The sequence below is a fragment of the Bubalus kerabau genome, chromosome 8, assembly GCF_029407905.1.
Source record: "Bubalus kerabau isolate K-KA32 ecotype Philippines breed swamp buffalo chromosome 8, PCC_UOA_SB_1v2, whole genome shotgun sequence".
Classification (NCBI taxonomy): Eukaryota; Metazoa; Chordata; class Mammalia; order Artiodactyla; family Bovidae; genus Bubalus; species Bubalus kerabau.
Window position 1 is genome coordinate 86,230,465 of NC_073631.1, and position 25,456 is coordinate 86,255,920.

The window sequence follows — 25,456 nt, forward strand, 5'->3', positions numbered from 1 at the left end:
TAAAAAAAAAAAAAAAAAGAAAAAATTAAGTCACCAGAGTTCTATTGCTGCTTTGAATTTATCTCTGGGATGCAAGAAATATGTGTTTGGACTTCAATTGTCCATGAAGTTGTCTTCTTTATTGACAAAGTTTATCAGATTCTGTTAACAGAATCCACTGGACAGCATGGTGGGAAATCCTCCAATGAGATAGAAAAAAATAAAGTTAGAAGAAAAAATCATTACTCTCAAGCAAACATGTATTAAAAACTGTATTTAGCTCATTATAAGGATATCAAGTTGATGTCATAACTGCTTCAAAGGAAAATTCAAAGAATAGACAAATTTATATTGAAATGAATGTGCAAATGGAAACAGAATTGTTTTCGTCCTGGATTGGGGGTGGGTTATCCCTGCACTCCATAACTTTATTTGTGTCTAGAGGCAACAATTATTTTGCATTGCTATCAATGATCTACAATTTATAGATTATGTGAAATGAAATATCTCCTGCCATATCAATAAACAAGTAATGTCACAGCCATCAGAAAATTACATACAAATGCCCTTATCACGCTTGCAGGCCAACTTTCCAAAACCATTAAAGAGAAAGAAAAATACACTTCTATAAAAATTATAAACCTTCAATTGCACCAATTAAGTAAACAAGGACAGTTGGTGGTTAAGAAATCTGTTTGATCCATGACTGACAAAGAAAGCTGCTGCTGCTAAGTCGCTTCAGTCATGTCCGACTCTGTGCGACCCCATAGACGGCAGCCCACCAGGCTCTCCCGTCCCTGTGATCCTCCAGGCAAGAATACTGGAGTGGGTTGCCATTATCTTCTCCAGGGCATGAAAGTGAAAAGTGAAAGTGAAGTCGCTCAGTCGTGCCCGACTCCTAGCGACCCTTTGGACTGCAGCCTACCAGGCTCCTCTGTCCATGGGATTTGCCAGGCAAGAGTACTGGAGTGGGTTGCCTTGCCTTCTCTGGACAAAGAAAGTTAGTGTATGCTTTTTACTGCAAGTGGCCTGGTCACTCATATAAACGGGACTGCAGAAAATTTAAAAAGAAATTTGAGAGTAGACTAGATTTCAAATCAGAATTTCAAGTTAAAAAACAAGAATAGGGCTGCTCCATAGGCAATGGCACCCCACTGTAGTACTCTAGCCTGGAAAATCCCCATTGATGGAGAAGCCTGTTAGGCTGCAGTCCATGGGGTCGCTAAGAGTCGGACATGACCGAGCGACTTCACTTTCACTTTTCACTTTCATGCATTGGAGAAGGAAATGGCAACCCACTCCAGTGTTCTTGCCTGGAGAATCCCAGGGACGGGAAAGCCTGGTGGGCTGCCGTCTATGGGGTCACACAGAGTTGGACACGACTGAAGTGACTTAGCAGCAGCATAGGGACATGGGGAGTCTTCCCATTGGAGAAGTGGAAATGAATATTCAAGGGAGAACTATTAAATTCGTAATAGACACTGGGAGTCATCATTTCAGCTTAAATCCTACCAAAATCAAAGGCTCTCTTCTTCAGAGTAAAACTTCAATGCAAATTGTGGGGCTTTCCAATGCACCCATTAAGGCTTTTAATTCATTACCTTTAGAATTTTACTTAGGAGAACTTAAAGAAAAACTCTCCTTTATCTTAGTAGGAAGTGCACCACTTATCTGAAAGGCAGAGATTTGTTAGAAACTTATGAAGCCTAGATTTCTTTTACTCCTAAGGGAGAAATGTTTTCAGACTTGAATGATCAATCAGATATATCTCATCATATAATATTCTTGATCCATGATAAAGATGATGCAGAAAAGAAAAATTGTGAGGCTTAGGACCTAAAGAATTATGGGCATGTGACTCTACTGACATAGGGAGAATACATTCTGCATCATCCATTAAAAATACCATAGACCAAAATAAATCCCAGCCTAACGTTTGTCAATATCTATTGAGGCAGGAAGCTATGTAAGGAATAAAACCCTTGATATCAGCTTATATTAATAAAGGGCTTATTATGCCTTGCACTGGTCCTTGTAACAGTCCCATCCTGTCAGTTAAAAAACCTAATGGCAAGGGTTGGCAATTCATACAAGATCATCCAAAAATATACTTGCTGGCACCTAATAGGACTCAATGGCTTAAGGCCACTTACATACAAATTTAGATGTGATTCCTGAAAATTTATCATCAATACGAGCCTGATGGACCAAGAGATCTGTATATCTCTGGTATGATCACTTAGCAGCTGTTTTTGTGCCTACAGTAGGATTGGAAGATATTATTTCTCACATTGAAGCCTTAATAGAATTCACACAAAGGGCATTGAATGATAGCAACCAGGCTATTAGCCTACTAAATTCTTAGGTCTCTATGATGAGAAAAGCTGTCTTACAAAATTGTATGGCCCTTGATATCCACACAGCATCTCAAGGGGGCCCCTGTGCTCTAATTCAAACTGAATGTTGTATTTACATACCAGGTGAATCCTCTAATGCAACATATTTAATGACTCACGTGAAAAATCAGATTTCTGCCTTAGATGATCCACTTCCTATCTGTGGTGAACTTTTAGGAAGAGGATTTGGTTCTGGAAGCTCATGGCTTAAATTTCTACTTGTAGCTTTAGTCATATTATTAGCTGTATTACTTGTAGTTTATTTATTTTATAAGATTGATGACTTTTGTATTAGATGGTATATAACCAGGCCTCTGGCCAAATTAATGATAGCTAAACATCTTGACTCAAGAGAAGACTCTTGAGAGTCCCTTGAACTGCAAGGTGATCAAACCAGTCCATCCTAAAGGAAATCAGCCCTGAATATTCATTGGAAGGACTGATGTTGAAGCTGAAGCTCCAATACTTTGGCCACCTGATAGAAGAACTGACTCATTAGAAAAGACCCTGATGCTGGGAAAGATTGAAGGCAGGAGGAGAAGGGGATGACAGAGGATGAGATGGTTGGATAGCATCATTGACTCGATGGGTGTGAGTTTAAGCAAGCTCTGCAAGTTGGTGATGGACAGGGAGGCATGGTATCAATGCGGTCGTGAAGAGTCAGACATGACTGAGTGACTGAACAGCCTGAACTGAAATCATCTTGAAGAAATAGATCACATTTAAAATGCAGAATTATTGTAACAGTGTGACTGTAGGTATGGGAAGAGGCAACAAGGGAAATATCTCCTGGATTCTAAAAGGTTAGAAGATACATGATCCAGAGAATCTTTATTATTTATTAATGAGCCTAATCTGGAAATTGACACCTGGCATGACATATCAATGAGGACCTTTGCTTAATCTGGGATGAGCCTCTCAGCACAGTGGGACAAAAACAAACAAACAAAATGTCATGAAATGTCTCCCAAATACGGTCAAATTTATAAGTATGGGGAATGGCTGTGAAATGAAACATCTCTTGCCATATCAATAAAAAAGAAATGTCACAGCAAATAGCAACTTCTGGCCTCCAAATGTGAATGAAGTCTCCCCAGACTGAACACAATATCTACAATCCATCAGATGCCACCACCCCACACCTAGACTGCTGATGAGCTGGGTGGGGAGGGGGCATACAAGAAGCAGCCATCTGCCACTCCTTAAGGTGATCAAGGAAACAGGATTTGGCCCCAGATAACTGAGGCTATGAAAGGAATTAATTCAGTGAGCTCAGAGGCTTGTGTCTTCTCAAACATAGAAAAACACTAAATTCGTTAACTTGATATCTGATTTTCCTTACCACAATAATCTTTGATGATCAGACTGCCTGCCCTCTTTGTTACAAACTTGTATATAGCCTGACTCCCGCTCCTGCCTCCTTGGAGCAGTTTTCTCAGAACTCAGGGCCCTAAATATTCCCACCAAGTAAAATAACTCTCTACTTTCAGGTTGTGACTATATTAATTTTTAGTTGACAATTATAAATTCCCATAAAATCAGATTCTGTGAAACTGTAAGCTATAAATAAGTATAATTTTCTATGGATGTAAAGAATTTTATCTAAACATCAATGGAGAATTTGGGAAACTTCGAATGAGCATCTTTGACTTGAGGACTCCCCACAGGCCTGACTGAAATGCTCTTAAAACTGAGTCTATCCAGCCAATCCTCATTCCTTTCCTTCCTCCTTAGAGGTCAGGGGTCTTAAGGCTTTCCTTGCCTTCTTGGGATACCTGCCCCTTATTTTTTACTGGTGTTTTGCCAATAAACATCTTGCACATATGATCCCATTTTTGAAATCTGCTTCTCAGAAGGCCCTAACTAACAATATAAAAGTTCCAAAGTATTTACTCTATGTACCAGTTGTTGCTGCTGCTGCTGCTGAATCGCTTCGGTCGTGTCTGACTCAGTGCGACGCCATAGACGGCAGCCCACCAGGCTCCCCTGTCCCTGGGATTCTCCAGGCAAGAACACTGGAGTGGGTTACCATTTCCTTCTCCAACGCATGAAAGTGAAAAGTGAAAGTGAAGTCCCTCAGTCGTGTCCGACCCTTTGCGACCCCATTGACTGCAGCCTACCAGGCTCCTCCACCCATGGGATTTTCCAGTTGTTAAGAGGATTTAAACTGTTTTACAAAAAGACTCTGTATGTACTGTACAGTCTGCCTTTTACACAGAAACACGTTGTTTAATTTTTTTTATAATTGTAATGTCCTAATAGTCAAAGATTTTAAAAAATCATTGGAATATGTTTGGATAACTGAAATAAAAATATCTCCTGCCATATTAATAAACAAGAAATATCACAGCCATCAGCAATTTCTCAGCTCCAGATGTAAATAAAGGCTTCCAAAACTGTGATCCAGAAGATGCCACCATCCCTTAGGGTGACTGCTGAGGAGCTCTGGAAAATGCAAGAACTAGCCATCTGCCATTCCTTAAGGTGAACAAGAGAAGACTCTACACATGGGCATTACCAGATAGTCAACACCAAAATCAGATTGATTATATTCTTTGCACCAAAGATGGAGAAGCTCTATACAGTCAGCAAAAACAAGAACAGGAGCTGACTGTGGCTTAGATCATGAACTCCTTATTGCCAGATTCAGACTTACATTGAATAAAGTAGGGAAAACCACTAGGCCATTAAGTATGCCCTAAATCAAATCCCTCACGATATTACAGTGGAAGTGAGAAATAGACTTAAGGGACTAGAGCTGATAGAGTGCCTGATGAACTATAGATGGAATTTCATGACACTGTATAGGAGACAAGGATCAAGACCATCTCCAAGAAAAAGAAATGCAAAAAACCAACAAGGCTGTCTGAGGAGGTCTTACAAATAGCTGTGAAAAGAAGAGAAGCAAAAAGCAAGTTCAGATTAGTTCAGTTCAGTCACTCAGTCGTGTCTGACTCTTTGCGACCCCATGAATTGCAGTACGCCAGGCCTCCCTGTCCATCACCAACTCCTGGAGTTCACTCAGACTCATGTCCATCGAGTCAGTGATGCCATCCAGCCATCTCATCCTCTGTCGTCCCCTCTCCTCCTGCCCCCAATCCCTGCCAGCATCAGAGTCTTTTCCAATGAGTCAACTCTTCGCATGAGGTGGCCAAAGTATTGGAGTTTCAGCTTTAGCATCATTCCTTCCAAAGAACACCCAGGGCTGATCTCCTTTAGAATGGACTTGTTGGATCTCCTTGCAGTCCAAGGGACTCTCAAGAGTCTTCTCCAACACCACAATTGAAAAGCATCAGTTCTTCGGTGCTCAGCTTTCTTCATAGTCCAACTCTCACATCCATACATGACCACTGGAAAAACCATAGCCTTGACTAGACAGACTTTTGTTGGCAAAGTAATGTCTCTGCTTTTCAATATGCTATCTAGGTTGGTCATAAATTTCTTCCAAGGAGTAAGTGTCTTTTAATTTCATGGCTGCAGTCACAATTTGCAGTGATTTTGGAGCCCAGAAAAATAAAGTCTGACACTGTTTCCACTGTTTTCGCATCTATTTCCCATTGAGTGATGGGACCGGATGCCATGATCTTCATTTTCTGAATGTTGAACTTTAAGCCAACTTTTTCACTCTCCACTTTCACTTTCATCAAGAGGCTTTTTAGTTCCTCTTCACTTTCTGCCATAAGAATGGTGTCATCTGCATATCTGAGGTTATTGATATTTCTCCCGGCAATCTTGATTCCAGCTTGTTCTTCTTCCAGCCCAGAGTTTCTCATGATGTACTCTGCATGGAAGTTAAATAAGCAGGGTGACAATACACAGCCCTGACATACTCCTTTTCCTATTTGGAACCAGTCTGTTGTTCCATGTCCAGCTCTAACTGTTGCTTCCTGACCTGCATACAGGTTTCTCAAGAGGCAGGTCAGGTGGTCTGGTATTCCCATCTCTTGAAGAATTTTCCACAGTTTATTGTGATCCACACAGTCAAAGGCTTTGGCATAGTAAAGCAAAGGAGAAAGGAAATATATACCCATTTGAATGCAGATTTCGAAAGAATAGCAAGGAGAGATAAGAAAGTCTTCCTCAGTGATCAATGCAAAAAATAGAGGAAAACAATAAAGTGGTAAAGACTAGAGATTTCTTCAAGAAAATTAGAGATACCAAGGGCACATTTCATGCAAAGGTGGGCTCAATAAAGGATAGAAATAGTATGGACCTCGCAGAAGCAGAAGATATTAAGAAGATGTGGCAAGAATACACAGAATAACTTATACAAAAAAAGATCTTCATGACCCAGATGATCATAATGGTCTAATCACTCACCTAAAGCCAGACATCCTGGAATACGAAGTCAAGTTGGCCTTAGGAAAAATCACTAAGAACAAAGCTAGTGGAGGTGATGAAATTCCAGTTGAGCTATTTCAAATCCTAAAAGATGATGCTGTGAAAGTGCTGCAATCAGTATGTCAGAAAATTTGAAAAATTCACTAGTGGTCACAGGATTGGAAAAGGTCAGTTTTCATTCCAATCCCAAAGAAAGGCAATGCCAAAGAATGTTCAAACTACCGCACAATTGCACTCATCTCACACACTAGAAAAGCAATTCTCAAAGTACTCCAAACCAGGCTTCAACAGTATGTGAACCGTGAACTTCCAGATGTTCAAGCTGGATTTAGAAAAGTCAGAGGAGCCAGAGATGAAATTGCCAACATTTGCTGGATCATCAAAAAAGCAAGGGAGTTCCAGAAAAACATCTATTTCTGCTTTATTGACTATGCCAAAGCTTTTAACTGTGTGGATCACAATAACCTGTGGAAAATTCTGAAAGAGATAAGAGTAACAGACCACCTGACCTGCCTCTTGAGAAACCTGTTTGCAGGTCAGGAAGCAACAGTTAGAACTGGACATGGAACAACAGACTGGTTCCAAATAGGAAAAGGAGTACATCAGGCTGTATATTGTCACCCTGCTTATTTAACTTCTATGCAGAGTACATCATGAGAAACGCTGGACTGGAAGAAGCACAAGCTGGAATCAAGATTGCCGGGAGAAATATCAATAAACTCATATATGCAGATGATACCACCCTTATGGCAGAAAGCTAAGAAGAAGTAAAGAGCCTCTTGATGCAAGTGAAAGAGGAGAGTGAAAAAGTTGTCTTAAAGCTCAACATTCAGAAAACTAAGATCATAGCATCCAGTCCTATCACTTCATGGCAAATAGAAGGGGAACAGTGGAAACAGTGTCAGACTTTACTTTTTTGGGCTCCAAAATCACTGCCGATCGTGACTGCAGCTGTGAAAAGATGCTCACTCCTTGGAAGAAAAGTTATGACCAACCTAGACAGCATATTACAAAGCAGAGACATTAGTTTGCCAACAAAGGTCCATCTCACCAAATCTATGGTTTTTCCAGTAGTCATATATAGATGGGAGAGTTAGACCATAAAGGAGGCTGAGTGCCACAGAATTGATGCTTTTGAACTGTGGTGTTGGAGAAGACTCTTGAGTGTCCCTTGGACTGCAAGGAGATAGAACCAGTCCATCCTAAAGGAGATCAGTCCTGACTGTTTTTTGGAAGGACTGATGTTTAAGCTGAAACTCCAATACTTTGGCCACCTGATGTGAAAAGCTGACTCATATGAAAGACCCTGATGCTGGGAATGATTGAAGGCAGGAGGAGATGGGGATGACAGAGGATGAGATGGTTGGATGGCATCACCGACTCAATGGACACGCATTTGAGTGAATTCTGGGAGTTGGTGATGAACAGGGATGCCTGGCTTGCTGCAGTCCATGGGGTCGCAGAATTGGACACAACTGAGTGACTGAACTGAACTGAACTGAAGGTGAACAAAGAGATAGGATTTAGCTCCAGATAGCTGACGTGCATATAAAAGGAATAAATTCAGTGAGCCCAGAGGCTTGCACCTTCCCATACACAGAATGCTATATTCCTTAAACTTGATATCTGATTTCTGATGTTCAGACTGCCTGCTCCCTTTTTTGCAAGCTTGTATATAGCCTGACTCCACCTCCTGCCTCCTTGGAGCAGTTTTCTCAGAGCTACTGAGATGCTGTCTCCCAGGCTCAGAGTCCTAAACATTCCCACCAAATAAAATAACTCTCAACTTTCAGGTTGCTAGGTAGTTAGAATAGGAAAAAGGAGTCCAGAATGGTGGTGGCTAAAAGACAAACAAGGGAAAAAGCCCACAAAAATAGAACAAAGAAAGGTCCAAGGAAGGGAGTGAGGACCTCAGGTAAAACAAACAGCAGTCTTGACTAGTCCAATTTACATAGGGCAGGCCCAGAGGGAGGAGAAAAAAAAGAAAAAAAACATATAAAAATAGGAACCAAAATTGGACTGGGGGGCTTCTCTTCTCTTCACATCTTTTGGGTCAACCTGCCCTCAGGACTCAGGATGTATTTTCCTTTGCTTTCTAAATAAAACTGATCTGTAACACGAAACTGTAACACTGGTCATTCTGTCACTTCAAAGTTTTGCTGTGGCGAGACAGAATGGAGTAAATTACACACTCCCCCAACAAGGTGGTGGCTAATTTTTAGTCGACAGATATTTTACCAGCTTTTATCTTCAATTATTTAAATGGTTTATGTGTCATATGAATATCAGTAATATTTTATGACTTTGCCTCATTATTACGTTTCTACTTATAAATATTAAGTATAATTTTATATTATGTGATATATATATATTTTCCTTGATATTGATTATTATGACTTTTGACATCTATATAATTATCATCTTTTCTTTTTTCTTTCTTTTATTTACTATTGATTGTTATTTCTTTCATACCAAAACCAGAAACCTGGGCATATTCTCAGATAACTGACAAAAGAAAAAGTTATTAAAATTATTTTTGCCTTATAAAAATGCTGTTTATCTGCTGGTTATTACTCATTACTTTTAAAGGAAAATAGCATAGTATGCTGTAAATACACAGATTGAAAAGAAAATCTTAGACCTGGATTCATATCCTCAAGAAAGTCAGTCATTTATTCCCAGAAGACAAATGACTTTGCAAACACCTGTAAGACAATAAGACATGGTTTATGAATTTTTGAATCCAAATGAAATAGTAAATACTCTAATTTCCCCCATGAGCTTGCACTGAGAAAAAAAATTATTCTGAGGAGAAATTATGGAATTTTGGAGCAAGAAGGAAATTAAGAGGCATGGAGACTTGCATGTGAAATTAAATTCTTCCACTACATCGGCTGAGTGATATGCAGCAAGTCAACTTTTTCAAAGCTCTGTGTGTGTGTATATGTTTAAACTTACATAAGCAGCAGAGTAAAGGAGACATCAACATAAAATTGAATGCACCACAAAGTGGTAATATAGAAGGGGTTTAAGTTGTTCTACTGATTAAAAAAAGAACACAAGAAAATCAATTGCCTTGTGTAATTCTACTTCGTGGTAAAGATGGGTATAATAAGTCAGGGACAGCTTGAATCACTGCTTGCATAGCAACCTCTAATCAGATATGCATTCAACTCTTAGATTTTTTTAGGTCAAAATTAGTTGCTGAAACTTCCCTATTGTGAATTGTTTTCTTTTATCTTTCTAAGTTCTTCATAAGATTGCATAATTCCTGCCTTCTGAAAAATGCACAGAAGACTGTTACATCAACAGAAATTTGTACCATTCTTACAGATTTTCAATTGTTGACTCCTCAAGACAAAGCCTAATTATTTTGCAAATGTGAAGACAAAACAAAAAGGAATCATCTTTAATAGAAATATAAATCTGATGATAGTGGAGGAAACTTTTCCTATGCTTCTGTAACATTTAAGTGGTAATTATGCAGTTTTGCCTTAAACAAAAAATGACCTTTGTCGTACTTAAGAGGATTGGCTTATAAACTATTTGGCCTTAATATATAACAGAAAATATAACCCACAGAACAACTGTTATCTTCCTGTAAAATTAAATGAGCTGTTAACCACTTTAGAACTTGTTTAAAACCCTTGGGGTACTTTCTATGAGAGAATGATAAGAACATATGTGTGATTATAACCAATTTTTAAAATAGTCATGGCAAAAATTAATTATCCTTAATGTAGAGTATCAGAAGGAAATTGACTTAAAATTACCTCCATCTGACACAGAGGGGTAAATTTTCATTTCTTCCTCCCACGCTGGGCACTCAATAGGTATGATTTACTTTCCTTTGATGTATTGACAAAACCTCTATTAAAAATTTAAGCAACAATATGTTGGCTCTCAAAATAAGTTTTTAGGTTGGGCCTGGGAATCTGACAGGCATAAATAGTTAAATCAAGAACAGAGATGAGCATCACATTTAGAAGCAGTCTCATAATGCAGGCAGCCATGATTTATTTATTTATTTATTTCCTTCCCTCCTTCATTTGGTTAATCAAAAATATACATATATACACATATTAATTAAAGTGATTTATCAATGAAAAATTATAAAATATGGTAGAAGATCCAGTTTTAGAGCTAAAAAAGAATAGATAGTTCTTGTGGTTGTCAATATTATGGGAATTTCAAGGATAAGACTTCTGAATTAAACAAAATTTAGAAAAACTATATATACATAAGGCCATTTCAGTACTAGGCCAGATAAGAGAGTCCGCAATTTGTAGTATTTAGTGAATTTAAAGTTCATGTTGAACTTCTTTGGTGGTCCAGTGGTTAAGAATCACTTGCCAATGCAGGGAACATGGGTCTGATGCCTGGTTTGGGAAGTTTCCACATGGTGTGGGGCAACTAAGCACATGTGCCACAACTTCTGAGCTTGCAAGCTCTAGAGTCTGTGAGCCTCAACTACTGAGCCCATGCTCCCCAAAAGGAGAAGCCACCACAATGAGACACCCGAGCACAAAAACAGCACCTGCTTGTTGCAACTAGAGAAAGCCTACGTGCCGCAATGAATACACCGTGCAGGCAAAAATAAATACATACAGTTTTTTGAAAGTCAAGTTAATGTAATTATTGAAGTATTAAGATTTCCTGGAAAAAAAAAAAAAAAAAAAGATTTCCTGGTGAAGGGAATGGCAACCCACTCCAGTACTCTTGCCTGGAAAACCCTATGGATGGAGGAACCTGGTAGGCTACAGTCCATGGGGTCGCAGAGTCGGACAAGACTGAGCGACTTCACTTTCACTTTAAGATTCATACCTACCATGTTACAATTTATTTTATTTATTATCAAGTGACATGACTCATGTCGATGGACATGAGTTTGAGCAAGCTCCAGGAGATGGTGATGGACAGGGAAGCATGGTGTGCCGCAGACCATGGGGTCGCAAAGAGTCAGGCACGACTGAGTGACTGAACTGAACTGAACTGATTATCAAGTTTCCTGTCCCCTCATCTCTCATAACTGATCTTTTGAGAGTAAGCTGTTTTTAAAATCATTGAATTCTTTATCTTCTATTAATTTGTTAGTTATTAATTCTTTTACTCCTTATTTAGTGGTCATTTAAGAGTAAAACATATATTCAGTTTTTTTACAACTTAATGTGAATTAGTACTTTACCCCTTCCCAGGCAATGCAAATATCTTTAGGACTTAAATGTTCAATATAGTAGCCACTGGACACATGTAGCCAATTAAATATGAGTTTAATTCAAATAAAATTTAAAATTCAGTTTCTCAGTTGCATTAGTCACTTTACTAGTACTTTAAATAGGCACCAATGTTTAGAGTCTGCCTTATTAGAACCTCATAACAGAAAATTTACATATTGTTGGCAGTTCTATTGGAGATTACTGCTTCAGAACCCTTTAATTCTTTTCCATGCTTTGCCATATTTTGTATTATTATTGCCTTGAATATTAGTTTACATATATTTATCCCCAACAAGATTTACTATTACTGTTTGGCATTGTCAATATTTATAATTATCTACATTTATAACTTTTATGCTTTCCTATATTGCCATGTTTTATCTGAAATAAATTTTATTGTAACCTGAAGAATTTAATTTGGTATTTAGTTTAGTTCATGAAAAATGTGATAAAAATCTCTCATTTTGATGGTCTAAAAATTCCTTTATTTCATCTTTAATTAGAAGAATCTTTTGAAAGAAATAGCAATGTACATTGACAGCTGCTTTAACATTTTAAACAAGTTATTCCATTTTCCAGGGGCTTTTGTATCTTCTTTATAAAGTCAGAAGTAGATTGATTGCTATTCCTTTGAGGATAATATCTTTTTCCCTCTGATTATTTAAGCCTTTTTTCTTTGTTCTGATATTCATTAGTTTTACTATGATATGCAAGAGGAAAATAATGCATTTATTCTGCCTGAGTCCTAAACAGGATAAATCTGTTTATGTCAGTTTTGAATAACTCAACCTCAAACTTTTCCATTCTGTCTCTAACCCCTCTGAGGAATGAATGTAAAATATTACAATCTTTTCTGAATTTTTTATCCTTTTTATTCTTCATGATTCTGATTCTGTCTGGATATTTTCTTAGATCTTCTAATTCTCTTAACTTGTATGCTGTGCTCATTCTGCTTTCTTGTTGTTCAGTTGCTCAGTTGTGTCCGACTCTTTGAGACCCCATGGACTGCAGCATGCTGGGCTTCCCTGTCCTTCACTTCTCCCAAAGTTTGCTCAAATTCATGTCTGTAGAGTATATTCTGACATCCAACCATCTTATCTTGTCTCCCCCTTCTCCTCCTGCTGCTCTGTTGTTAAATCCATTTGTTGATATCTTACTGGATTTCTGGGTTGGGAAGATAATGCTGGAGAAGGGATAGACTACCCATTTCAGTATTCTTGGGCTTCCTTGTAGCTCAGCTGGTAAAGAATCTTCCTATAATGTGGGAGACCTGGGTTCAATCCCTGAGTTGGGAAGATCCTTTGGAGTAGGGAAAGGTTCCCACTTCAGTATTCTGGCCTGGAGAATTGCATGGACAGTACAGTCCATGGGGTCACAAAGAGTGGGACATGATTGAGCAACTTTCACTTTCAATATCTGCAATTTTAAATTCTAAGATTTCTTTCTAGTTTTATTTTACAGAGTTTAGTTATCCAGTAAAATTTTCCATCTGGCCATCTATACTTGAACATAGGAATCACAGGTATTCTAAAGATCATCTCTGATATGTCCATGAATAGGTGATCTCTGTGTGATCTAGTGCTTGGAAAATAACTTTTAGTGCATTAGGGCTCTCCTTTTGTCTAGAGCCCTCAGGGATTCTAAACAGTCACACTGCCCATCAGTTCAGTTCAGTCGCTCAGTCGTGTCTGACTCTTTGCGACCCCATGAATTGCAGCATGCCAGGCCTCCCTGTCCATCACCAACTCCCGGAGCTCACTCAAACTTATGTCCATCAAGTCGGTGATGCCATCCAGCCATCTCATCCTCTGGCGTCCCCTTTTCCTCCTGCCCCCAATCCCTCCCAGCATCAGAGTCTTTTCCAATGAGTCAACTCTTCGCATGAGGTGGCCAAAGCACTGGAGTTTCAGCTTTAGCATCATTCCTTCCAAAGAACACCCAGGGCTGATCTCCTTTAGAATGGCCCATACTCAATCCTAAAGATTATTATAATTTTTCCTATTTTCTTCTTACCTGCTTTCATGGCTCTTACTTCTTCTTGTACTTACCAAAAGTGAAATGGTTTATGTGCCTCCTCATTCCTTGGAGGGATGCACTTTAGAATTCAGTCCATCTGGTTGACTTGTGATCTCATATCTCTGATGGGTTCAAGGAAAGTTATGATCTTATAGATTACCCTCTTGTTAGCACAGGGGTGATTTCTCTTGTGGCTTTCTAAATCCTAATTGAAAATCATACTCTTCTCTCTGTGTATTAACATGAAAGAAAATAATAGCATATTAGTTTGATTTCTGTACTTAATTTTATCCCAAATCATATTATCTGGTATAAGTAGCTATTGAAATAAAATCCACTAAATAATAGTTATTAATTATTACCCAAAACACAACAAATCAGTGCCAACTGTTAAAACTTTAAACCTACAAGGGGAAAGTGCAAGAAATTAATAGACAAGATATCAGACACCAATTATTAATAGCTTAGTGACTCTATTAATCATATTATTTCTTAGTTTCAGTTTTCAAATGTCAATATAAAAATATTGAATCAAGAATTTAAGTTTCTCACCCCTCTACTTATTCTGTCATCTTCCTTCTCTCCAATGCTTGCACACATGTCCTGAACTCTAGTCTCACTATGGTACTACATCCAATTTCTATTTGTGAAAAACCATGATGGCTCAGGTGGTAAAGAATCTGCCTGCAATGTGGGAGACCTGGCTTCGATCCCTGGGTCAGGAAGATCCCCTGGAGAAGGGAATGGCAACCCACTCCAGTATTCTTTCCTGGAGAATCCCATGGACAGAGGAACTTGAAGGGCTATGACCTTGTGAACTTGGAGGTCCATGGATTCACAAGGAGTTGGACATGACTGAGTGACTAACACTTTCACTTTCGTGTTATATAAATATATTCTGTATTTATGGTATATAAAATTATTTTATATGACACTCTTAAATTGAGATTTATTTTTGTTTTCTTTTTTCTACACACTGAAACACTTTGCCAGGGGATACTTTCTTTCTTTGTAACTTCGAAAGTGAAAGTTATTCAGTTGGGCCCAAATCTTTGGACCTCATGGAGTATACAGTCCATGGAATTCTTCTCCAGGCCAGAATACTATTTGTATCTTTGTGTCCTCACAAAATCTGCTTGTGAACCTGCTAACAGATAATTAAATGAAAATTCTAATAAATTGTTCAGGATGTTATAAATGTACCATTCTAAAACTTGTGGGTTCCCATAACTTCTTATTTTATAGATATTTAAATTGTTCAGCATTTATAATATGACACATGCATCCTAATAATCTCTCTGCAGAGATAATATTTCATTCTCTTTTCCATTTTATAAATCTGCTCACTCCAGCATTCACATATTTCCAGCTCTTCCTTCTTCTGGATTTCCAGTATGCCTGGGGTACCTAAATAAATTTGGAGGCCAAAGGGTAAGTGCCTTTAACAACTAGAAAATTTCAACAATTGCCGTGCAATGTTTTGCCTTAAGGGACCTAATATTGTTATGAAATTGAATTGTTACATGAATGAATAAAACAAGAAAACCAGAATGAATTGTGTGTTTCCTTGGCAGGTTTGGTAATGCAATTGACAAGTCTGTCATTCAGTTATAAACCTCCAATTATGTCCAAAGCACAAGAGCCATTTCAAGATAACAAAGGCTTCTTGCGCTGTGTCAAAGCACTCAGTGTCCTCCCAACTGTGTCAATACCTAGTTTAAAAGTCAAGATGTCGAGTAGGGGTAATTTATATAACTTGACACTATGTAGACATCTGGAACAGAATTTTAAGTGTAGCAATATCTCTTGATGATGGAATATACCAATGAAGTGGTCTTGTCACTAATTGTATTTTATGGCGTTTTTATAAAAGCAAAATGTAATGAGTGAACTCTGCAGGCTTGCAGTCTGCCAAATGTTGTAGCAGATTAATTTGTTTTTGTTTTGAATAATAATAGAAAAATTAGTACTAATTTACCATGTGAATTAAAATGACCTAAGTATTGCTAATTCACTTCGTAGCTAAGTTCAATGATAAAATCGGAGTAATAATTATATAAAAATGAAGCTAATTACATTTAACATGTCAGTTTAGTTATTATTTATAAAGTTTTTACATATTAAAACATTTCACAGAGAGAGGAGAGGGAAAGACTGAATATTAAACAATTGCATAAACTTGTGCATGTCTAGGTTAGAATCAAGGACAATGTATTTGATTGTATAGGATTAGTATATGATTATAATATGAAGTTGTTTTTTTATCTTTTGATTTGCATTTTTTTTTTACTGCAAGCCTAGAGCAAAACTTAAAAAAAAAAATAAAGAGTCTGAAATGCAGTACTTAGATGCAGTCTCAAAAAACAGAATGTAAAATATCATGTATGAAATGAGTTGCCAGTCCAGGTTCGATGCACGATACTGGATGCTTGGGGCTGGTGCACTGGGACGACCCAGAGGGATGGAATGGGGAGGGAGGAGGGAAGAGGGTTCAGGATGGGGAACACATGTATACCTGTGGTGGATTCATTTTGATATTTGGCAAATCTAATACAGTTATGTAAAGTTTAAAAATAAAATAAAATTAAAAAAAAAAAAAAAAAAACAGAATGAGCTCTGTTTCCAAACAAACCATTCAATATCACAGTAATCCAAGTCTATGCCCCAACCAGTAATGCTGAAGAAGCTGAAATTGAATGGTTTTAGGAAGACCTACAAGACCTTCTAGAACTAACACCCAAAAAAGATGTGCTTTTCATTATAGGGCACTGGAATGCAAAAGTAGGAACTCAAGAAATACCTACAGTAACAGGCAAATTTGTCCCTGGAGTACAGAATGAAGCAGGGCAAAGGCTAATATAGTTTTGCCAAGAGAATGCACTGGTCATAGCAAACACCCACTTCCAACAACACAAGAGAAGACTCTACACGTGGACATCACCAAATGGTCAATACTGAAATCAGATTGATTATATCCTTTGCAGCCAAAGTTGGAGAAGACCTTTACAGCCAGCAAACAAAAGACTGGGTGCTGGCTGTGGCTCAGATCATGAACTCCTTATTGCCAAATTCAGACTTAAATTGAAGAAAGTAGGGGAAACCACTAGACCATTCAGGTATGACCTAAATCAAATCCCTTAGATTATACAGTGGAAGTGACAAATAGATTCAAGGGATTAGATCTGATAGGCAGAGTGCCTGAAGAACTATGGATGGAGGTTCATGGCATTGTATAGGAGGCAGGGATCAAGACCATCCCCAAGGAAAAGAAATGCAAAAAGGCAAAATGATTGTCTGTGGAGGCCTTACAAATCACTGTGAAGAAAAGCAAAAGGCAAAGCCAAAGGAGACAATAAATATACTCATTTGAATGCAGAGTTCCAAAGAATAGCAAGGAGAGATAAGAAAGCCTTCCTCAGTGATCAATGCAAAGAAATAGAGGAAAACAATAGAATGGGAAAGACTAGAGAGCTCTTCAAGAAAATTAGAGATACCAAGGGAACACTTGATGCAAAGATAGGTGCAATAAAGGACAGAAATGGTATGGACCTAAGAGAAGCAGAAGATATTAGGAAGAAGTGGCAAGAATATACAGAAGAACTATACAAAACAGGTCTTCATGACCCAGATGATCACGATGGTGTGATCACTCACATAGAGCCAGACATCCTGGAATGTGAAGTCAAAAAGGTCTTAGGAAGCATCATTATGAACAAAGATAGTGATGGTGTAATTCCCGTTGAGCTATTTCAAATCCTGAAAGATGATGCTGTGAAAGTGCTGCATTCAATATGCCAGTAAATTTGGAAAACTCAGCAGTGGCCACAGGACTGGAAAAGGTCAATTTTCATTCCAATCCCTAAGAAAGGCAATGCCAAAGAATGCTCAAACTACCGCACAATTGCACTCATCTTACATGCCAGAAAAGTAATGTTCAATATTCTCCAAGCCAGGCTTCAACAGTACATGAACCGTGATTTCCAGATGTTCAAGCTGGATTTAGAACTGGCAGAGGAACCAGAGATCAAATTGCCAACATCCATTGGATCATCAAAAAAGCAAGTGAGTTACTCAAAAAACATCTATTTCTGTTTTATTGACTATGCCAAAGCCTTTGATTTGTGAACCACAACAAACTCTGGAAAATTCTTAAAGAAATGGGAATACCAGACCACCTGACCTGCCTCTTGAGAAACCTGTATGCAGGTCAGGATGCAAGAGTTAGAATAGGAAATGGAAGAACTTCCAAAATATACTGCTTCCAAATAGGAAAAGGATTATGTCAAGGCTGTATATTGTTACCCTGCTTATTTAACTTCTATGCAGAGTATATCATTAGAAACGCTGGGCTGGAAAAACCACAAGCTGGAATCAAGATTGCTGGGAGAAATATCAATAACCTCAGATATGCAGATGACACCACTCTTGTTGCAGAAAGTGGAAGAACTAAAGAGTCTCTTGATGAAAGTGAAAGAGGAGAGTAAAAATGTTGGCTTAAAGCTCAACATTCAGAAAACTATGATCATGGCATCTGGTCCCTTCACTTCATGGCAAATAGATGAGGAAACTGGAAACAATGACAGACTTAAATTTGAAGGGCTCCAAAATCACTGCAAATGGTGACTGCAGCCATGAAATTAAAACATGCTTACTCCTTGGAAGGAAAGTTTTGACCAACCTAGACAGCATATTAAAAAGCAGAGACATTACTTTGCTAACAAAGGTCTATCTAGCCAAAGCTATGGTTTTCCAGTAGTCATATATGGATGTGAGAGTTGGACCGTAAAGAAAAGCTGCACCCCGAAGAATTGATGCTTTTGAACTGTGGTGTTGGAGAAGACTCTTGAGAGTACCTTGGACTGCAAGGAGATCCAACCAGTCCATTGTAAAGGAAATCAGTCCTGAATATTGATCGAAAGGATTTATGCTGAAGCTCCAATACTTTGGCCACCTGATGTGAAGAACTGACTCATTTACAAAGACCCTGATGCTGGGAATGATTGAAGGCAGGAGGAGAAGGGAACGACAGAGGATGAGATGGATAGTATCACCAACTCAATGGACATGAGTTTGAGTAAACTTTGTGAGTTGGTGATGCACAGGGAGGCCGGGTTTGCTGCAGTGCATGGGGTTGCAAAGAGTCAGACATGACTGAGCAATTGAACTGAAAGGAAAACTTTAATTTTTTCTGAGATAAAGTCTTTGCAAATACATCATCACCATCTCTGACTTTATCTAGAAATGTGGTTCCATTTGTCCCAAGGAAATTCTAAGCAGATATGGGGGCTTCTATACCTCAAAAAATAAAATAAGCATATTGAGACTTCTCAACCTAGGGTGGTAGAACATATGTGGGACAAATCACCTAGTTATTTTCTGCCTAACAGACAGTATAAAACAGATTAGTATACATTATTATATATAATATGGGCTCCCCTGGTAGCTCAGATGGTAAAAATCTGCCTGCAATACAGGAGACCTGGGTTCAATCCATCGGTCAGGAAGATCTTCTGGAGATAGGAATGGTTACCTACTCCAGTCTTCTTGCCAAGAGAATCCCATGGACAGAGGAGCCTGGCGGGCTACTGTCCATGGGGTTGCAAAGAGTTGGACATGACTGAGTGAATAACACCTTCTTATATATATATAATATATAGTACAGATATATTTTAGCTTTATTTGGTCATAGTTGATTACAAAAACTGCACATGTTTAATGTATACAATTTGAATGCTTTGAACATATACATACAGTGATAAGACCATCACCACAACATCTTCCAAAACATTTCCTTATGTCCTTTATTTGCTTTTGTTTTTTGTAAAATGAATACTTAATGATTACACTTATGTGACAAATCTAAAATAGTCAAATATATAAAAGCAGATAAAAAGGTGCTTGCCAGTGACAAGAGGAAGAGGAAATAAGATTTAGTTACATATTGAATTTTAGATCAAGTAGTCTAGGAACAAACTCTTTCAATTGTAGAATGAAGTCTACTCACACATGTACACATGCACACACACCTCACTTTATTCAGTCATTAGCATTTAATGCTTTACAGTGTATACAGTTCTTAGGATCCCCAGATTCTGTTTAATCACCTAAACCCTTAAATCTCTGTTGTAGCAATGTGATTACAATATTGTTTCATGCATCTGTTGAAGATAAAAATCAAAGTAAGTGTAACACCTGTGGAGAAAGAAATGGCAACCCACTCCAGTATTCTTGACTGGGAAATCTCATGGACAGAGGAGCCTGGCAGGCTACAGTCCATGGGGTCACTAAGAGTCAGACATGACAGCATAGCACAGCACAGCAGCAAATGTAACATCTGTAATAGTGAAGTCTGTTGGCCAAATACTAATCATGACTTCTGTTCTTAGGTGTATTAGTTTAGGCTTTATAAAGTTGTTAGTACATGAAAATATCTGCTAAGGGATAAACAACTGAAATCTTTATTCCAATTAACAACTTATAATAAAAATTGATTTAATTTCTAATAACACAAAGTTTTAACGTGTTCATCATTGTATTTTTTTAAACTTGATTTTTGTCAGAGTGAGAACAAAAGTCAAACAATCACAAGTTATATATAAAATTGTGCTTTCCTCTCAGCTTCATGAATACTAAAAAAACAAAACAAAACAACAACAACAACAAAAAACAACACTAAAGATCCTGTAGAGGAAAGTGTACATATTAACAGAAAGATGGACTAAGCTATCATAGTTATTTCTGGGTGTTTTCTCAGTTCACTGCTGCTGTTGGAAGTCAGGGAAAAAAAGCGAGCATGGATGAGGGAAAGAAGAATAAACTGAAAATCATTGCTGTTTCTGCATGTCTGAATGTCCTTTGGAGAGGAATGGCTGTTACCTCATCTCTTAGCTGCTACTTCACACTTACCTTCCAGATGTTGTACAGACATAACTTTAAGGAAGTCTAACTTAGAGCCAACTAGGGAGAGCTATTCCTGGGAGACATAGTTTCAGCTTAATTGAGTTGACAGAGGAAACCACTACGATATCCTCATGATTCTTGGCTTTTTATGACAGTTGAACTAGCACGTCATTAGATATGTTGAGCTGGGGAACAGCAAGATCACATATTTTGATTTAGGAAAGCAACTCTGATTATGGTGTGCAGAATATGTTGATAGAGAGACCAAGTGTTAATGGGAAATATTTTTAAAAACTAAAACAAGGGATTGAGAGATTGTGAACTAAGGAAAAAATAGTGAGGAAGGAAAGGAAAGGAAGGAAAAGACAGATTTAAGATATGTCTGAGTTTAAAATGATGGGACATACTGTCTTTGATTGAGCTTACTTACTGGGGCTCCAGATCAATATATATGATAAGTCAGAGTTCGGATAACCCTAGGGAAATATGAAATACCAGATCAAAATACAAAGCTATCTGAAGAGTCCAATTCAGTTCAGTTCAGTCGCTCAGTCGTGTCTGACTCTTTTCGATCCCATGAATCACAGCATGCCAGGCCTCCCTGTTCATCACCCACTCCCGGAGTTCACTCAGACTCACGTCCATCGAGTCAGTGATGCCATCCAGCCATCTCATCCTCTGTCGTCCCCTTCTCCTCCTGCCCCCAATCCCTCCCAGCATCAGAATCTTTTCCAATGAGTCAACTCTTTGCATCAGGTGGCCAAAGTACTGGAGTTTCAGCTTTAGCATCATTCCTTCCAAAGAACACCCAGGGCTGATCTCCTTCAGAATGGACTGGTTGGATCTCCTTGCAGTCCAAAGGACTCTCAAGAGTCTTCTCCAACACCACAGTTCAAAAGCATCAATTCTTCGGCATTCAGCTTTCTTCACAGTCCAACTCTCACATCCATACATGACCACTGGAAAAACCATAGCCTTGACTAGACTGACCTTTGTTGGCAAAGTAATGTCTCTGCTTTTCAATATGCTATCTAGGATGGTCATAACTTTACTTCCAAGGAGTAAGTGTCTTTTAATTTCATGGCTGCAGTCACAATCTGCAGTGATTTTGGAGCCCAGAAAAATAAAGTCTGACACTGTTTCCACTGTTTCCCCATCTATTTCCCATGAAGTGATGGGGCCAGATGCTATGATCTTCATTTTCTGAATGTTGAGTTTTAAGCCAACTTTTTCACTTTCCTCTTTCACCTTCATCAAGAGGCTTTTTAGTTCCTCTTCACTTTCTGCCATAAGGGTGGTGTCATATGCATATCTGAGGTTATTGATATTTCTCCCGGCAATTTTGATTCCAGCTTGTGCTTCCTCCAGTCCAGCATTTCTTATGAGGTACTCTGCGTAGAAGTTAAATAAGCAGGGTGACAATATACAGCCTTGATGTACTGCTTTTCCTATTTGGAACCAGTCTGTTTTTCCATGTACAGTTCTAACTGTTGCTTCCTGACCTGCATACAAATTTCTCAAGAGGCAGGTCAGGTGGTCTCGTATTCCCATCTTTTTCAGAATTTTCCACAGTCTATTGTGATCCACACAGTCAAACACTTTGGCATAGTCAATAAAGCAGAAATAGATGTTTTTCTGGAACTCTCTTGCTTTTTCCATGATCCAGCGGATGTTGGCGATTTGATCTCTGGTTCCTCTGACTTTTCTAAAACCAGTTTGAACAACTGGAAGTTTGTGGTTCACATATTGCTGAAGCCTGGCTTTGAGAATTTTTAGCATTACCCTACTAGTGTGTGAGATGAGTGCAATTGTGTGGTAGTTTGAGCATTCTTTGGCATTGCCTTCCTTTGGGATTGAAATAAAAACTGACCTTTTCCAGTCCTGTGGCCACTGCTGAGTTTTCCAAATTTACTGGCATGAAGAGTCAAACAGCCTCAAAATTAAAACTATATTTTGTGCAATATATATATACACACACATATATATATATATGTTGTATATATACTTTGTGTATGTATCTATTTATATATAGCTTGTGTATATATTCATATACCTCTTATGCATAATAGAAGTACTAAACAGGTATATTAAGCATTTTAAAGATAAGCATAAAGAAATAAAGCAAAATAACAGCAATATGAAACAAAAACAAAGTATATAAAAGGAACAATATCCATTGGAGATACTATGTGTGGCCAATAAAAATAGAACACATAGAGTAAATATTACCACCATTGAGTTAAATAAAGAGCTTGAATCCATGGTGTTTACATTATGGCATTTTGGAATTAATATTGTTAAAGGAATAGAGGGCCTTTGCTAGTGTAATATTTAGATCTACTGGATCATTAAGATTGACATTCTAGACCCTCAGATTCTGTTAGTATACTCTTGATAGTTACTAAAAGGAGAAAAACCAATACCTGCCAATTATCTTCAGAAGAAAGTTAGAATTTGGTATATATTAAAATGTATTCAACTTGATTGAAGTAAATGAAGGCTGATAAAAGCAAACACACACCTGGAAAAAAATCCAAGTAGTGAAGTCATATAAGAGGAAAATTATTTCTGAATAGGAAAACCTTAGGATTCTTATGAATATTTAAGGACATGGAATCAGACACATAAAATAGGTCAAATACATTGTATTTCTTTAACTGAATATGTTATAGATTGTATATATAGTGTGTTTGTGTGTGTGTATCAGTCATGTATTTTATATACAACTCCGCTGGTAGTATAGAAATAGTATAGAATGAGTAATATATACCCTATATATACAAAGAACCAATGAATACATGATTTTCTGTTCTTGGAGTGGAGTACCAGACTGTGAAATTAGGAATTTCTTGGAATAATCTGTTAGAGTCTAAATTTTTATCTGAACATTAACAATAATAGAAAAAGAGTTCAAGATTACTAATAAGTATTTCAAACTTCATATGATTAATCATTCTTATCCCTAACTCCCTGTTCCCTTCTTTTTCGTGCACAGAGACACCCAGCCATTCATTTAAAAGTTACTGAACAAAGTAAAATATGATTCTGCAGAATTTTGGAGATTAAGGTAAGTTTAAGATTAAGGTAAGAGTGGTGGCTCAGACAGTAAAGAATCTGCCTGCAATGCAGGAGGCCGAGGTTCAATCCCTGGGTCAGGAAGATCCTCTGGAGAAAGGCATGGCAACCCACTCTAGTGTTCTTGCCTGGAGAATTCCATGGGCAGAGGAGCCTAGTGGGCTACAGTCCATGGGGTTGCATAGAGTCAGACACAACTGAGCGACTAACACACATCAGATTTTAAGGGTAAAAATCCTTAACAATTTTCTCCTGTGAATATGAATTGGAAAGAGAGGATGTAGATCTTATGTTCCCTTGATGCCCATTATCCCTTTTTTTACCTTTCATTTCTCCATTTCTAAATTACTCAATTTAAAAAACATCTCCAGAATTACCAAAAGACAATCTTTGGTTACCTTGTCTACCTCAAATTACATAGAAAAATTGAGGGCAGGCAGGGTAACTTCAATTATGGTTTCCTTCCACCTCTTCCTTCTATTTTCCAAGAAATTTCAAGAAATAGTGCTTGCTTTCTCTATAAGTGTATTATGAAGATCAAATGCATTGTTATGCAGTAAGCAAAAGTTGAAGACTAACTATTATTGTGACATTAACCTTGAGCGGAGAGAGAGAAAAAAGTATAGAAGCCCGGAGACCATGGCTTCATCATCCTTTCCCTGGGCATTCCTTCACATCAATTAAAGGGAAATGGTTTGCCAAATACAGCAATTGTCTATCAACAAGCAAACATTTTAGTACATGATTATTGTGTACATAAAATATAGCAGTGGAAATAAGATAAATGTGGAAAATGAGGGAAAATGTGAGAGTGAAACATGCTGAAAAGAAAAGAAATATACTCTAGAGAAAATGACACCTACTATAATCTGGTTTGGTAGAAGCATTTGCTATTGCAGAATGTTATGTTATTTGCAGAAGAATCAGATGAAAGAACAGAGTCAGCAAAAGAGAGTTTATTTTGAAAGTTTGACTTGGAGTTTCATTTTAGAAAGTGAGCCATTTCATGTTGTAAAACCATCAGAAAGAGCATTCATCCTAACTCTAAATATATTCTTTCAAAAATGATCTTTTAGTTATCGATTACTCAAATTCAGCATTGAGTTAATGAGGCAAATAATTGAACAACATGTGGAGCATTGTCTACATTTCAGGCGTTGCTGAAGCATTAGATACAGAAATAGGAGAAAGACAAGGTGCCTGCCCACATGGTACCAATATTAAGAATGAGATGCAATTTAAGTATCAAAGTAGTCACAGTAGGGCAACTTATTTAAATTTTTCGCAAGCTTTGTTACTTTTTTCTGGGAAAGGGACTATTTTGACAAGAGTGGGATCTGAAACATTTCATGGAAAGGTGACTGAAATATAGTCTTATTGTGAAAAAAATAATTTTTCCCCAAAGAGATCAGATTATTTCAAGTAGTACATATTTGGGTGACAACATTAAGGCTGGCTGAACAGTAAATTATTCAAAATTTTGAATCACTAATATTAGTGATCTTTAGACTCATTCTAATAAGTGGTAATTTG